Source organism: Lissotriton vulgaris, chromosome 10 (assembly GCF_964263255.1).
Source record: "Lissotriton vulgaris chromosome 10, aLisVul1.2, whole genome shotgun sequence".
Classification (NCBI taxonomy): domain Eukaryota; kingdom Metazoa; phylum Chordata; class Amphibia; order Caudata; family Salamandridae; genus Lissotriton; species Lissotriton vulgaris.
Genome location: NC_141698.1, coordinates 161,550,427 through 161,566,454, shown reverse-complemented (window position 1 = coordinate 161,566,454; position 16,028 = coordinate 161,550,427). Strand labels below are relative to the sequence as shown.

At 49.4% G+C, this 16,028-nt stretch overlaps 1 protein-coding gene and 1 non-coding gene across 9 annotated transcripts in view; one reads left to right on the top strand and one right to left on the bottom strand.

Moving 5' to 3' along the window:
* CCP110 (centriolar coiled-coil protein 110) overlaps positions 1-13,926 on the bottom strand; it is a 429,539-nt gene extending 415,613 nt beyond the window's left edge. For 3 of the 8 annotated variants that reach the window (XM_086940775.1, XM_086940778.1, XM_086940782.1), the window contains exon 1: positions 13,757-13,909. The gene's annotated coding sequence lies outside the window, so the exon portion shown is untranslated. Of the gene's footprint in view, positions 1-13,756 lie in introns of all 8 variants that reach the window. The other 5 variants (XM_086940776.1, XM_086940780.1, XM_086940777.1 and 2 more) reach the window with 4 other exon arrangements.
* Positions 6,403-6,509, top strand: LOC147684896 (U6 spliceosomal RNA). The gene has a single exon (XR_015300789.1). It is a non-coding gene; the product is annotated as a U6 spliceosomal RNA (small nuclear RNA).
* Positions 13,927-16,028: the final 2,102 nt, after the last annotated feature.

Below are 16,028 nucleotides of genomic sequence, written 5' to 3'. Positions count from 1 at the left end.
TATCCCCAGGTGGTAACATTTCTGACAGTGATTTAAACATTTTGTCGTAAGGAGCCTGTGTCATTGCCTCTCTCCTCATAGGTTTTGAAGGTGTTGGAGTCTACATGGATTGGTGTTGTTCGACATCTTTTCCCCTGGTTCTGTGGAAACTTCTCCCTTGCAGGACTTTCCCGTTGGCTTTCCTGCTCATGTTGCATGGCCGGGGTCGTTTTCCCGCTCTCTGCCTGATGGGTTGATGGGGCTGTTTCTTTCTTTCATTTCCTTTGCCTCCTTGGGACTGTGACCATTCTGACATGTTCCACACCTGTTCTCAGTGTTCTTGGTGGTTGCTGGTTGTGCCAGGTTGATGCCTGGTTGGGCAGCCGCCTGGTGATGCCGGGTGCTGGGAGCTGACGCCTGTTGAGATTCTGATCTTGGTGGACCGTTGCTGCGCTGAGAGTTTTTGGTTATGTGCCTTTCTCTTTTTGGTGTTCGCCTTTTGGTGCTCTCTTGGTGGTTCTGATCTGTGATTCGGCACTTGCTCCTGCTCATCGTGGGCGGACTCCTCTGCCTTTCATGGTCTTGGGCGTGACCGGGGTACTTCTTCCTATGGTTGGTCCCCGTTGCCTGCCACCTCTTCCTCCTCTTCTGCTTCCACTGGTCGCTCCACGTGTGTATCCTGTGGGAGGTTGGATGTCCCTTTTTGTGGTCGTCTGGATGCGGGATGTGTTGAACCACTGGGTTTTCCTTGTGGAGTTGACAGGTTTTCTCCTTGTTTTCCTGCTGTCTCCCCTTGTGGGGAGGTCTCGCGGAGGCCTATGTCCGGTGGTGGATCTGCCTTGGTTGGTTTGGGGTTTAGATCTGGTCTAGTTCCGGTTGTTGTCCTTGCAGGTGTTCCTGCCTCTGCTCATTCATTGGGTTTCTGGATTCCTTCGGTTGGCGGGATGCTTCTCTCCTTGCCCCTGTCCTTTTGATCGTGGGAAGGGGTTTGTACTCTTCCTTTCCTGGTTGTTTGGTTGGGTCTGCTTTTTTTTTTCTTACCCGTGTGCTGTAGCTCAATGGTAAGTGTGGAGAAGTGTGGAGAAGTGTGGCTCAATGATTAGAGCGGCAGACCCTGATGCAGAGGTCTAGCCCGGGACCAGGGTTCAATTCCCGCCTCGGCGGGTCTTGGGCTCAATTTCCGCAGACCTGATAATTCTCGCCTCGGTGCCTATTCTAATCATGGGTACCACTCTGCAAGCCCCGAACATAGACCAATTAACCTTTTATGCGAGCTTGTCGGGGACACTGGCGCACTTCCTGGTGGGTCCGATACTCATGGGAGGGGACTTTAACTCCGTGGCAGATGTGCAACTGGATAGGTCCCACCCTCCCCTGAGAGATTCCCCGGTGTACCGTATAGCTAAGGGTAGACAAGAATGGCAAGAGAGCTGGGGATTAACCGATGCATGGAGGGCGCAGCACTCAACAGACCGAGATTACTCGTTTTACTCCGGGGTACACGAACTCCACGTTAGGCTGGATGCGATATTGTGCACACGAGACGTGCTGACGCAGGTTGCCTGGTCGGAATACCTGACGAGAACGGTCTCGGACCACAATCCGCTCTTGATCCACTTAGACTGGATGACGGAAAAACCTAGGGTACCAACCTGGAGGCTCCGGCCGGAGACTTTGGAGGACCCGATATTCGGAGCGGCCCTGGAGGAGGGGTTGACACAATACTTCGCCAATAACGAGGGCTCCACGGGCTCTAGAGCAGTGGAATGGGATGCCTTCAAAGTGGTAGTGAGAGGGCAGTGCATCACACAGTTCGTAGGCACGAGGCGGGTGCTGCTGACCGACCTAGAGAGGGCAGATGCCAAGCTGAGGGCAGCGGAGAGGGACCGACCAGGCAGGCCGGAGCTGCAGGACACGGTGAGCTCGGCCAGGGAGGCGGTAGCGGCTGAAGTGGAAAGACTACGGGCTTACGATTACCGAGCATACATGCTAAGATCTCATGTAGAAGGCGACCGATCGGGCACTCTGCTGGCATGGCTCTCCAACCCCACGAAACGCTGCTCCCCTATCTTGCAACTTGCCGGGGAGGGGGGTAATTTGTCCTACACCCAGTCGGCCATAGTGGACGGCTTTCAGCGATACTATGAGACGCTTTATAGTAGCACCCCGGGCGACCGGGAAATGGAGGCGGAGGCTTTCCTGGATGACCTTACCCTACCGCGCCTAGAAGACGAGCAAGCGACGGACTTGGGAAGGGACATCGACTTAGGGGAAATCCGAACAGCTATTAAGTCCATGGCCCGTTATAAGACGCCGGGTATAGATGGCCTGCCCATCGAGTTTTATGGCAAATATGTTGACGCCTTAGCGCCGCGGCTTCTGGCTGTGTACAAAGAGGCAAGGACCGCGGGTCGCCTCCCCCCATCGATGCGGGAAGCGATAGTCATCCCGCTACTGAAACCTGGCAGAGAAGGTAGTAGTCCGGCCTCCTATAGGCCGCTCTCGATGCTCACGGCCGACTATAAAATCTTGAGCTCTATACTAGCATCGAGACTCCTACCGCACATGACCGCCCTGGTCCACGAGGACCAGAACGGCTTTATCCCTACCCGGAACACGACACTGAACATTAGACGGCTTATCCGACTCATGGAAGAACTGCGGGAGGGGAATGGAACTCCACTTGCCCTCTCGGTCGATATAGAAAAAGCGTTCGATAGCCTAGAGTGGGATTATCTATATGCAGTTATGGCGCGCTTCGGGCTGGGCGCAGGATATATCCGGTGGACGCAAGTGCTTTACACGGCGGCCGTAGCGAGGGTGCGGGTTGGATCCCTGGTGTCCCACCAATACCCAGTGGAGAGGGGCACCCGGCAGGGTTGCTCTCTGTCCCCATTACTGTTCGCTTTAGCGATCGAACCGCTGGCTGTGGAAGCCCGCAGGGGGCGATACTTCGCAGGTGTGCAAACTGATGACGGGCGACAGTTTATCTCGCTGTACGCCGATGATCTCCTGCTGTTCCTGGACAACGACGCAACTGAGCTTGAGGGGGCGGAGGAGCTGCTAGGACGTTTTGGCGACCTCTCGGGCCTCAGAGTTAACTGGGCGAAGACGAGCCTCTTCCCACTGAGGGAGGACGCGGTCCGCCCAGAACACAGGCCGCTGCTTCATTGGGAGCCGACTTGTCTCCACTATCTTGGAGTATACGTCTACCACACAGCGACGGCTTTATTCGAGGGCAATGTGGAGAGATGCGTCAGGGGGCTGAAGGGTAGCATGGCGTTCTGGGCCACACTTCCGCTATCCATTGCTGGTAGGATAGCGCTGCTGAAAATGGTGGCCCTCCCGCGGCTGCTATATTTCTTCCGAACGCTTCCGATCTGGATCCCCAGCTCCTTTTTCCGCCGACTTCGCTCCCAGCTCACCTCATTCCTATGGGGGACGGGCAGATGTAGAGTGGCGCTGGCGACACTCACCCGCCCGAAAGATGAGGGCGGCTTGGCGTTCCCAGACTACGAGCTCTATTATCTCGCTGCCCAATTGCAGATCTTCACGCAAGAGGTGGCTCGGGTTTACCGAGGCCCGGAGGATAAACGACAGCGGGGCACGCCACGACACATACTAGCCTATATTGCGCTAGGACAGAAACTCGCCACCCGGGATCTGTCCCTTGAACAGGATACATTTCGGCGTTGCTGGAACAGGGCACAGAAGCGGGCAGGGATTCAGCACCCCTATGCCCCGGAGATGCCACTGGGCATGCTGACAGCATTGCCCCATGGAGGCGATTGGTCCCGACTGCAGCAGTGGGAGGAGATAGGCATACAGGTGGTAGGGGACCTCTTCGAAAACTGGGAGCTCCTCCCGTACTCGGCCCTCCAGGAACGCTTTGACCTCCCACGCGGGGGCTATCTCCTTCATGCTGCTGTGACGAGAGCAATGCAGAAGCACTGGGGACCGGGACTGGCGGAGCCGGAGACGGCCATGGCGTGCCAATACACCATGATGGCGGCGGGAACGGTGAAAGCGGTATCTTGCTTATACAACAGAATGCTCCACGAGCACCAGCCGCCTCTCGATGCACTAAAACTCAAATGGGAAACTGACCTAGGTAAACCCATCCCAGACACAACGTGGGCGCAGCTGGTGCGGAGGGCGCCCAATAGCACGAGGAATGCTCGTTTTCAAGTTATCCATTATTACATACTGCACAGGGCGTACATGACCCCTGGGAGAATCCTGAGATACTTTGGCGCGACTGAAGCGAGGTGCCCCCGCTGCGCGGCAGATGGAGCCGAGCTGGTGCATATGCTCTGGTCATGCCCGGCCCTATCGGACTATTGGCGAGCCGTGGGGGAATCCATGAACGAGGTGACGGACCGGACTGTTGACTTTGATGCAGCGGCGTGCATCCTGCATTGGTTTCCGCACACCCCCAAAAACAAGCTCTCGAGCAAGTTCATAGATATGGGTTTGATGGTAGCCAAGCGCGAGATAACCAGAAACTGGAAGGCTAGGGCGAGCCCGACGTATAGGAGGTGGTACAATGAATTCCTGAAGTGGGCGGCCTGTGATAGCACGCATAGGTATCAGATGGCGCGCAGAACAGCCAATGAGAGAGCGCTAGAACAAGCAACGGCCTGGGAGGTAATGGTACAAGGCCTCAGGGATAGTGGGATAGAGAATGACGGGGAGGACCTAGACGTGGCAGGGGTCAGCATAGTACAATAATCTGGTGTTAATAGGACCGATGGAGGAGAAAGCCTGGAACCCGAGGTTAGAGTTACACAACGGGAGGTTCCCGAGCGGATGATGGGGGGGAGGAGGGAACGGGGGGGGGGAGGGATAAGGGGTTTGGGGACTGAGGGGCAAGTTGGGGGGGGGAGTTCGGGGTTTCATTAAGGCGAGGACGGAAAAGTAGGCACACACACAAATCCGAGTCCATACTCCTGAGGAAGAACAACCAGGCATGGGGGTGCGAATTTACTGCCGCCGCCCGGCCCCCGGGATGTGGGCCTGCAGGCTGTGTACACGAGAAGTGGATGAACCTGACTATAGCACTGTGAATGATGCTGAATATGTGCGACTATTGGCCTGTGTAAAGTGTGTCTACAATAAAAATTACTTTAAAAAAAAAAAATGGGTACCACTCTGCAACTCTAGGAAATAGCTTGCTTAATCTCCACAACGGCCCCCACCAACGCTACGATGTCTGGCTTCACCTTGGGGGTGTCCAGGAGTGGGCACTTCACAAGGAAAAGCCAGGAAGGTTTCCACAGAGGTATGCGTACAAGCGCCTGAGATACCCCTTTGGGGGTCAATTCGGTGCGCTATACAAATACTACTACATTTACATTTACATGTCTTGTACCTGTGGTGGTTTAGTTTCTCATGAGTCAAGGGTTCAATTCCTGCTACTGCTGTCATTGTTTCCTACAGTGGCACGTTTTCAGACCCTGCTTCCGTAGGGCTATGCTCCATGTCCATGGGAGTTGCCTGGTCCTCGTGGGTCACAGGTTCTCTTGCTTCCTTGTTCCTTCTATGGATCGGATGTACGTTGGGGCTCCCTTAGGGCGCTGTTGGGTTTGGTGTTTCGGCGTCTTGCACTGTCATTGCCTCTGACGTCTGTTTTTGGTCCCTGGTGTTGGGGTCTTGCCCTCCAATGTGCCTTTGCTTGGGGGTCCGGGTATACGGACCGCCTACTTGTTGGTGGTGCCTTGGGCTCCTCTCCCTTTGTCTCTTATGGAGAGGGTGGTTCATGGTTGATGGCTGGATGTCGGTTATCTATTAGGGTGTCGTCTGTTTCTGTTTGTTCCCTCTTGGATGATCACTGCGAGTGCCTGTCTGTTTCCCGGGGAGGAGGGCTACTTTGGACGACTCTTGGATGCGAGGCTGGTGCTCAATGGCTCTGCTTTCTTGTTTCTCCGTTTACAGGAGGCTGTTTGGTTGAGTCGCTTGACGTTTACTGCCTTGTTGGTGGTTCATCGTGTTGGTATCCGGACGTAATCTGATGTTGTCCTGTTCTGCTTCTGTTTGGGGGGGGTTGCGAGGTTCATTCCCTCAGTTTCCTCTGTCGACTCAGTTGTTCCTGGACTGGGTCGTTGTTGGACTCCCTGTCTGCGATATCTCTCCCGCGCCGAGGGATTGTGATGGCGGACTGTCTGTACGGGATCTTTCCCTCCTTAGGGGTCTTTTTCTCTGTTCTGGATGGTATTCCAGCCGTTGAAGTGGTGTTTTGGGTGTCCGACCATGGGCTTAGCGGATGGTTGCGATGTCCTTCCGGTAGCCGAGGGGCCTGTTGTATGCGTGCCTCTTGTTCCCCTGATTTCGGCAATTGTGCAGTGGTTTGGGTGTAATGGGGCATTGGTGCCTCTGGTGGTCCTGGGTTGGCTTCGACCCCCGTGGTTTCCTCTGTTGTTGGTAGTGCTCGCTTCAGCGGCACATATACTAAAATTGGAACGATTCAGAGAAGATTAGCATGGCCCCTGCGCAAGGGTGACACGCAAATTCGTGAAGCGTTCCATATAATGGCGGCATTGCGTCCTGGTTGGACGTTGGTGTTCCTCTCATTTCCATTTGTTGGGCCCTCTGGTTCCTCTTCCGGTGTTCCGGTCATTGCTCCTTCTTGGTTGGCTCTTCTGCAGTGTTCCCTGTTCCTGCATGATTGTTCGTTTGGAGTTGCGGGTCTTTTCCCGCTGTGCAGTCGCCCCTCTACTGGCACTGTCTTTCACTACGCATTGGGTCTCCTCTGCTATTTGGGGTCTGCACTATGGTTTGGCTCCTGATTGGTTTTTGGGGGTCGGTGTTGTTTGGGCTTGGCCCTTTCTTCCCTCCTTGTTCATGAGGGGCTTCCTTTGGAGCTTTTTCTTGGTCTACCTCATGTGTCTGTGGGGCTTTTGATGACTCGTCTTTTCGGGTCTCTGGCACTTCTCCGCCCTTGTCCTGGGTTCTCTCCTCCCTGTGGCACCTTCCGTTGGTTTTGGGTGCGTTGCTCAGGGTTCCCTTTGATCATTTGGGGTTGGGGGCCTTGCTGATTTTGCTGTTGTGAGGGTTTGAGTGCTCTTGTGTGCTCTTCCTTCGTTTGTGCCTGCTTGTGCTCTTGTTTAGTCGGTCCGCGTTGGTGATGCTGCCTATTGACTCCTTTGCACGTTTTTGGTTGTGTAGCATGCTTTGGTGTGTTATTGTCTCGAACTGCTGCTTTTTCTGTGGTGGTCTGTTGCTTGTCGTTCTGGCTGCTCCGTTGGGACTGCTGCCGGCTCTCCGCTCTCCGTCGGTGGCTTTGGTCGGCTATCCTTTTGGTGTCTGTTTCAGTCGGTGGTTCCCTCTCGTCCGATTCAGAGGCTTTCTACTCGTTTTGTTGCGGTTTCTTGAACCGCCGTTCAGGTTGTTTCCATGGGTGTTTTGCTGGACGGCCACTTGGTCTTCCCCTCATGCCTTCTTTTCTCATTACCGTCTTGAGATGGATGCTTCGGTTGCCTTTGCCTCTTTGATCCTGTACTCAGTGGTTTCTTGGGGTGCGTCTCTCTCCGTTATGGTCACTGACTTTTTTTTTTGTACTGCCTTTCCTGTGTGGGATGTGTTTCCTATCCATAAAGCTGATATTGCTTTGGTATCTGTTCATTAGTAATTACTGTGGCGAGGAAGACGGACGAGGAGGTAATGCCCCGGTTACTTACCGGTAATCTTCATTACTCCGAGTTCTAGTCTTCCTCGCCACAGTATAGTTTCCCTTCCGGCTCTTTGTTGTGGTTTCATGTATGCGGCTTTGGTTTACAGGTTGTGATGTGGATCTTGTATCCTTTTATGTGATTGGTGGTTGCCACTAGGGGCCATGTTGGAGGGATAGGGAGACTAGTATGTTAACTTTTGCTTGGAGTTTCTGTGGGAGCAGGATGCTCATTAGTAATTACTGTGACAAAGAAGACTAGGACTCGGAGTAATGAAGATTACCGGTAAGTAACCGGGGCAATCCCCTCACCTCATTTACCAGCCCTGAATCGGTCCTTCCAAGTGGCAAAAGCAACATGACAAATGTTACCAGCACCCTCTTCCTACTAGAAAACTAGATCTCACCCGTGGGGCAAAGACAGCGCTCACATCCCTTTCTCAGTCCATGTTGTGTTTACAGATTAATGGATTTTTTTCATGTTGCACAGAGTTAACACATATACATAAAAGAACAGGTATCTGTAAACCGCATGTTCATCCTGAAGAGCATTGTGGTAAACTAACAGATGTTTGTTACCCAGGTCAATGGCACTTACTAGGTCGAGCCTGGGCAGCGCAAGCACTGCTGCGAAGCATGCTGTATTGGAGTTTGGCTTGGAAGCACTGTGCCCTCTCCGCCCATATTTTTAAATGGCTTGAGTCATTGTCTTCCATAAACACTGGCTTCAGATTTGTTATTTGGCTTGTTAGTCCACCCTTAGTACCACCTTGTATGCATTGGTTACTCCCCGTAATGACTGAACCTTTTCCTTGTCTTTTTACACGTTTGCTTATCTTGGCTGTGTGCATTTTGTTTTTTGATTTTCCCCTATTCCACCCACTACGTTGTAGCAGGCTGCCCCCTTTTATTTTATTTACTAATGGCGGTCCTCTTTAACTATAGCAGCAGCGCTTATTTATTTTTTTGTTTATTTACTAGCGCCCATACGGCGTTTTCACTTTCATGGAGGCAGCGCCCTTTTCTTTAGACAAGCTGCGTCTAAAGAAAGGTGCACAGACGCTATGAAAGTGAAAGTGCAGCATAGGCGCTTAAAATCCATCCGTTTGTCAACTTGACAAACGGATACTTTTTGTGTGTCAAAAGCACCCCATGCTGCTGTTTCAATTTAATGTTGGCCACATCCCTTTCTTTAGGTGTGGCTTGTATAGAGAAAGGGGCACGGCCTCCATGAATGTTAAAGCGCCGCATCGGCGCTAGTAAACAAACAAATATTTGCAATGCAATAGGTCTCACATTCGCGAGAGTTTAAGCTATTGCTTTGCCAATAGCTCAAACTTTCTTAACACCTTAGCTGCGTGTAAACATCCCTCCCCAGTGCTGCGCTGTCCATTGGAACCAGTGCTGAATGGACGTCCAATGGTCGTGCGCAGCACTGGGGAGGTAGCGCTGCTGACGACCGTTGGCCGTCAGCAGCACTTAAGGGGTTAAATGGGAGACCTACTGCATTGCAAATGCTTGTTTTTAGTTTTCATTGACTTCTAAAGGACCAAAGACTAAGTGGACGTGAAGAGGTTCGAAGCAGTGACCATGAAGTCAAACGCAGATCCATGGAAAGATGCATTAAATCGACTGAGCCACCAGGATTGCCCCCTTTACCAGATTAAGCAACGCCTAATCTTAACAACCCATTACTAGTTGAGGCAGTTGCAGCTGCTAGATTTCCCTCCTTTGTCAACAGAGGCATTGCCAGCACCCTCCTCGTATGAAGTGTATAAGATATGGCATAGACCGTCATGAAATGTTTGGAATTACTTTACCCTACCAGCAAAGGCATTGGTAGCTGCCATATTGCACCAACTTTTAGCAAATGAGGAGCCAAAACCAGTACGATTATCCCAGGTCTTACAACCTAAGGAGAGAGCAGGCATACCAAACTCTTATTAAAAGGAGCCCTGACAGTTGCCCCCTTATACCATGTTTAAAAGGTTGGGGGTGGGCGATTCATTGGTACAGTCTTACTTACGCTGTCAGGCACTAAAAGCAACAATCACCTATTCAATCGCTTTCTCAGCTAACAATCTTCCAACAAGCAAGCAAGTGGTCATGGTGATTCTGGCTCATTCTGGGCATACTTGGAAGGATGAAAGATCAGAACAAATTCCTGAACTCTAGATTGATGATTATGTGTTGTTGAATAAATATGAATATGTCATTCTTATTTCTATTTTTGTACACAAATGATGAATGAGTAAAAGCTGAAGTTAGAAGAGATTATAATTTTGAAGGGTTGAACAGAATAATGTATGACAGTATACTGTTAAAAGGTTCTTTGTTTATTTAAAAGAGCAACTGAGCAGGTAACTACCATTAGCAACAGTGCACGGTAGCCGAGTCTTTCTGACTCGTATCAGGGTAAAAGGTTCTTTTTTTATTTAAAAGTGCAACTGAGCAGGTAACTACCATTAGCAACAGTGCATGGTAGCCGAGTCTTTCTGAATCATATCAGGGTGGTCGAATAAGGCATGGTGTAGACAAAACGTGTCCCCGCTATAGCACGCTTAGGTAAAAAGTGTTAAATTAATCTACGTTTGAGTTTTTGAAACAAAACAAGAAAATAAATAGGAGTGCTTCTCCGTTTGAGTGATTCACTGATTCTGGCTCCCCCCCCCCCGCCCCCCATGCCTTCATGGTCCGTGGTTTTTCTACACACACTGTCAGCGGGAACTGATGTATAAGTTACCATCAGCTTGCTTCTGTGCCTGAACTCGCCCTGTGACCTTGTGAAAGAAATCACTTAAACATTTTTCTCCCTCACCGGCTCTTACTTGTTTATTCTGACAGCAGCAGTACCACGCCCACTGCTACAGTGTGACGAACTGCCGACAGACCTATTAAATTCCCTATATCAACAGCACCTAACGGTAGAACACAGCCCCTGACCAAATGAGGCATTGACAAAAGCCATGTTACCCACATCGACCATTTTACCAAAAGGTACTGAGAGCTGCTTTATAACACCCACTCGTCCAGGTTGCGGTATTGACAGCATCATTAGTTAGGTTTAAGGTTTCTGCATGATTGGCTGCTGGGACCAGGGTTGGGACTAGGGCTGGGGTTAGGCTTTCTATTGGACATAAGCTTGCCAGAAACCGGTCCTCGGAAGCTTGTTTCCGGTCCAGGGAAGACATGGCTTGGCAGTTCGGGCTGGACTGTTCCCATGAGGCACAGGGTCAGACTGATTTGCATATAGCCATGTCTGAACTGGGGTGGCAGAGTGGGCTAAAGAACGGTGATGGATTAAACCCAGATCGTTTGACTGGGTGTGAGTGTTTGATTGATTCAGATGCTCCGTCCATCACCACCCCCTTTTGTACTCCGTCCATCACCACCCCCTTTTGTACCGAATGCTGCAGGAAAGCAGGTTGTGCCTGCAATCGGAGAAACTCATTAAAGAAAATAGTGCTTACAGACTAAATAAGACATACCGTGTAACAACAGAAGTAAAAGGGCCAGTCTTCATGGGAGGTTACAAATGAAGATTGGCACTTTTTAATGGAGTACAACTGAACAGATTATAGTCAGTATAACCCCGAACTTTGCGCATTTTATAGGTACCTCTTTAATAAACATAGTGTTGGAGTATACCTGCAGGTATTTTTATGATCACGTTCTGGTTCCCTGCAGAACCAGCTTTTGCTTTATATAAGAACTCCCATTACACCTTTGGTTGAGTCCCCCCGGGTAGTACCATCTTACCCGGGTGTGGATAGATGCCTATGATGAAGCATGTCGCGACAAGTAAGCGAGGGGTCCAATTCAATATCTTTGGATAACCAGTTACCCTGAGGTCCGATAAGGGACAACTAAAAAATTACTTAAGGACCAGGCACATCATCTTGCTTGTTTTTAGGGAATGCTTGAGACCTGGTAAGCGACAGCAATTGCTCATTTGTGATAAAAAGTTTTCCTGGGAGATTGCAACAAGGTGGTACTAAGGAGGGGGGGGGGACTAACAAGCCTATAAACGAATCGGAAGCCATCATTTACGAAGGACAGTGGCACAAGCCAATGGAAAATTGCGGTTGAGGGTGGAGAGTGGGTGAGGCTTCAAGTCTATACTCCAAAACAGCATGCCCCGCGCTGCCTCGGCTCGACCTAAAAAGGGAAGCCTACCATGGAGTCCGGTGGGCTGCAGGGCACTCATTCAGTGGGAGGCAGGGGGCTCGTCCGTGTGCTGTAAAGCTGTGTAAAAATCAATCAGGATAGCGTTTCAGGTAGAAGCAAGGGGGAATTTTTGCGCAAACCTTTTGTGTCTTCAATGGGCAAGGTGATTCTTTCTGACTGAACTCATGCAAAACAATCTTGCTCACTACAAAACCTACTTTAATAACATGTTTGGTCTGTGTTTAAAGTAACGAAAAACCATTTGCTCTGCACAATTGGATGCCAAAGCTTGACACCAGCCATTCCTTTTTTTGCCAAAAGCGCCTTCATTCTGGGACTTGTGCTTCTCCTTTTAATATTAGTTATATTGCACCCAACTCATATTGTCTTTAGCAGGAACTATACTCGTAGGCGTCACAATTCAAGCCATAAAACGTTTAAATGTTCATCTTCCCTAAAAAAGGGAGCAGGCCTCTGTCTAAAAAACGATTATGTACTCACTGTAATATGTCCGTATAGACACTGGAGCCTGGGAAGTTAAGCAAAGTAAATGTTCTGCAAGTCTGGTATTTTAACGTTTATAGGGGTGATAAATCCACAATTTCACTGTTAGTTGTGTATTTCTGTGCTTTATTGGAAAAGATAATAGGTGCCGGGCATGTGCAAGTCTGGAATGGCTGTACAAGGCATTTCCCTGTGAGGCTGGAAGGGTAGGGCGGTTTTGTAATGGTGCAGCAGCTTTAAAAAGCACTTAAGAGTTACTTGTATATCCAACAGCTTTCAGGCAACAATAAAATTGCCAAGATAACTCTGGGGATTAATAGGCCTGCTTGAGAGAGATAAGAGTTTTGTCTAGTAGAAGTTTTGACTCCTCTAAGGCAGCGCAGAAGGTTAATATGCGTGCTACAAAGAGCGTGTACTATGTAGATCACAGAACAGTATTTTATGAGCATAGATCAGTGGGTTACTGCTTTTGACACAGAGATCCTTTTGTTACTGTGCTGTTCATAAATTACAATCGTAATCTTGTTAGAAAAATATGTTTCCAACCCCTCTCATTCATTATCCGAATTTTGCTAAAAAGGGTTTGTTTGGGTAAAAATGAATTCTTATACGTAAAGTAAATTCTAACCACTGGGCTCCCTTCTGAATCCTGAGTTTTGTGCTGCCCCAGACCAAGTACTCTTAAAAACATGCCTGCCTTTATGGACGACATGTGAAACCTACACCTTGTAATACCTTTGTCTTATGTAACATTTTCATACACTGATTTTTTCCCTGTATGAACCATTGCATGTGTGTATATCGGTGATGTAAAATGCTCCTACTCCGTACATTGGTATGAGAGGCACTATAAATGAAATACATATGAGCAAGAGGCTATGGAGAGAGGAGAGGCACTGTGGAGGATAGCAGTGAGGGGATAACGAAGAGCCCAATAAAGATTGCTTTGTCCCGGTGCACTGTAATGTTATCATTTACTGTGGTCTAAAAACGAATACAATTAATTATATAATGACAAATGTGTTGCAGAATGCACTAGGTGTCCCCAAATTGTCTTGGGAGGAGCTCTCCCACACACAGTATATACCCATTGTCTATGTGTACTGTCTTTAATGTCACAGCGCTACTTGTCATCCACATGACGATACTGCATCATGGGTTTCGTCCATTACTGTTAACGGTGGCCTCCGGGGACAGGATATAACAATAACGTTCCCAGGCGCGACGCGTATCCATGACAACCATCTCTCCTCGGTTCGGGAAATCTAGCCAGGCAGCAGTAACAACACATTAACTCTGTCAGGCACTCATTCCCAAGCCCACTGCAGTAACATAATTTAAATACATTTTGCACACTACAATTGAGCTCGGACGAGCTCTGAACCACCGTCGGATTTATCAACTGAAAACTCTCCTCAGCTGCATTACACACACTCTTACCTTCTGAGGCATTCAATCTCCAGATGAAGCATGAAAGCAGAGACTAGGAAAACCACTTGTCCGCCACTTACATTGGCCGCCCGTGCATTCTACCCAATGCTGTTTGTCCGTTGCAGCTCTTTCAACGGCTGTCATGCCATTTGTCTGTCATGTTTGCACTTCCGGGTCTCATAACAACCAATCCAGAAGCCGAACATAATTCTGGGAGTAGTCTGAGTGTGGGGCGTACTACTAACGTTACGGTGACCAAGGATTGGAGCAGCGAAGGCACCTTAACCAATCCTAGCACGCCACAGACAATTCCGACGTGCTGGTTGGCTGTGGAGTCCGACAGCGGTTTAGTCCGAGCCGTCCTCCTTTAGTTGGCGGGTACTGTTCAGTTTTGAGCGCGTCTAGTTCGGTTGGAGGTATTGCGGTCAGTTAGCCACGTACCGGGTAATGACAGCATGTCTTGGCCGTACATGTTATGCTGCTGTCGTCTCCCATTCTGGACGGGAGGAAGGTGAACAGCATAATGTAGGTCTCCTGGTGATGAGAGTTAATTCTTGTTTCGGTCCTATCACGGCGTGGTCACGACTGACATCTGGACCGACCCTTTTGAGCGCGGCCCGTGTGCTGGGTCTGCAAAGGCGTGACATCCATACTGGTCCTGCCAGCGAAGATTCAGCCCCTCCACGATATTGCGGCATAGAAATGGATTTTTTTGCAACAAAACAATGCGACATTTCTATTACGCTTTTAGTGATATTTTCGCGCTGCTTCATTTCGTTGCCTTTAAATAATTTTTCATAGTTTTGTTTCGATTTTTAATTGCAACCATAGTCATCTTGTTAGATTGGGAAACAATGATATATCTTCTATCTTAAGGCATGTAGTAATGCACTATTTACATATACATGCACAGCTAACCTCTTAGCATCCTTTGCAACAAAGAACGGTGTGCTCTTACTTGCTCACTGGTTTTATTGTGTATTACAACACATTTTGACGGGGCGGACACACACTCTAAAAACACTGCAATAAATGGTCCTTTGGAATAGATGAAAATACTTCGCAATCACTCTGAAAGTGTTTGCACCTTTTGTTATAACAGATGCTCTGTGGATAGTTATATACTTTTAGAGCACACTTTCATAGTGCAGCTTTCTCGTCATATCATAGGCAATTCAAGTGATATGAGGAATCCGTTCGGTTTGTCCACTTCTCTGGAGTGTGCCTGTTGAAAATTCGCCTCTCCTTTTTCTGATTTAATTCTATGTCAGGACAGGAGGCTCCGATTATGCTTTCTCATTTCTTTAATGAAATGCTCAGCAGCCAATAAAAATAACCAAAAAACTACATTTCCCATGAACACCAGGGAGTAACCATAGAGTGTAGTGTATAAAAGGTCCCAACATTAGTCTGTCTTCCTCTTTCTTTGCTGCTCCGCAGCCAGTTAAGTGCATTATATTTACTCTCTTGGCATATTGTTACTGCTTATTAGCTTTGTGCATTGTTGCTTACTGTTAGCTTTGCCTTTGCGCATTTTGGTCGCGCGTCTGGGGCTCTGTCTCCGTTGTATCTTCGCGCGTGTTGTTTGCCGCTGCTGGCGTGCAGTTTACTTTGCTGTCGGAGCGTGTGCCTCACCTCCGTTTTCTTAGCCCGAGCGCTTCCTAGCTGCTCGCGCGCTGTTAGTGGAGCGGGAGCAGGGGTTCCGTTTTGTTTTGGAGCGCGAGCGCTCTTGCAGCGGTCTTCGGTGGCAGGCGACAGTCGCGCATGCGCGCTGTCCCATTTCCGGTTGTTGGTGTTTCCTCAGCTGGTTGAGTGACGGCGTTTTGACGTCTTGCCCACAGCCTGTCACCGGAATTAACCCCGTCGGACACCGAGGTCTTTTGAGGGCTTTGGTTGTTTTTTCGTGGCATAGGCTCTGCCTAGAGTGTTCTATATTGTGCAGGATTTGGCTCCCTCCACGCTTTATTCTTTGGCAAGTCAGGTTTGTTCCTGCTTCTTCCAAGCCTGCTCTGGGGTCTCAACACTCCCCCTTGACTTGTGTTTTTTCAACACTCCATATTGTTCTAGTCGTCTTGTGGGCAATTTATCTCTACCTTGGTGTAGAATGGCTGATTATTATGATGACGCTGATGACGACTATTATTATGCTGATGAGGAGGAAGGCTCCTTGGAACAGGATTTGGTTGAACAGTTAGATAAGGGTGTTCAACAATCCGTTAACAAAGCGCTAGTACGTGCTATTAACCCCTTAAAGCGTCACTTGAATCTCTATGCGCAGCAG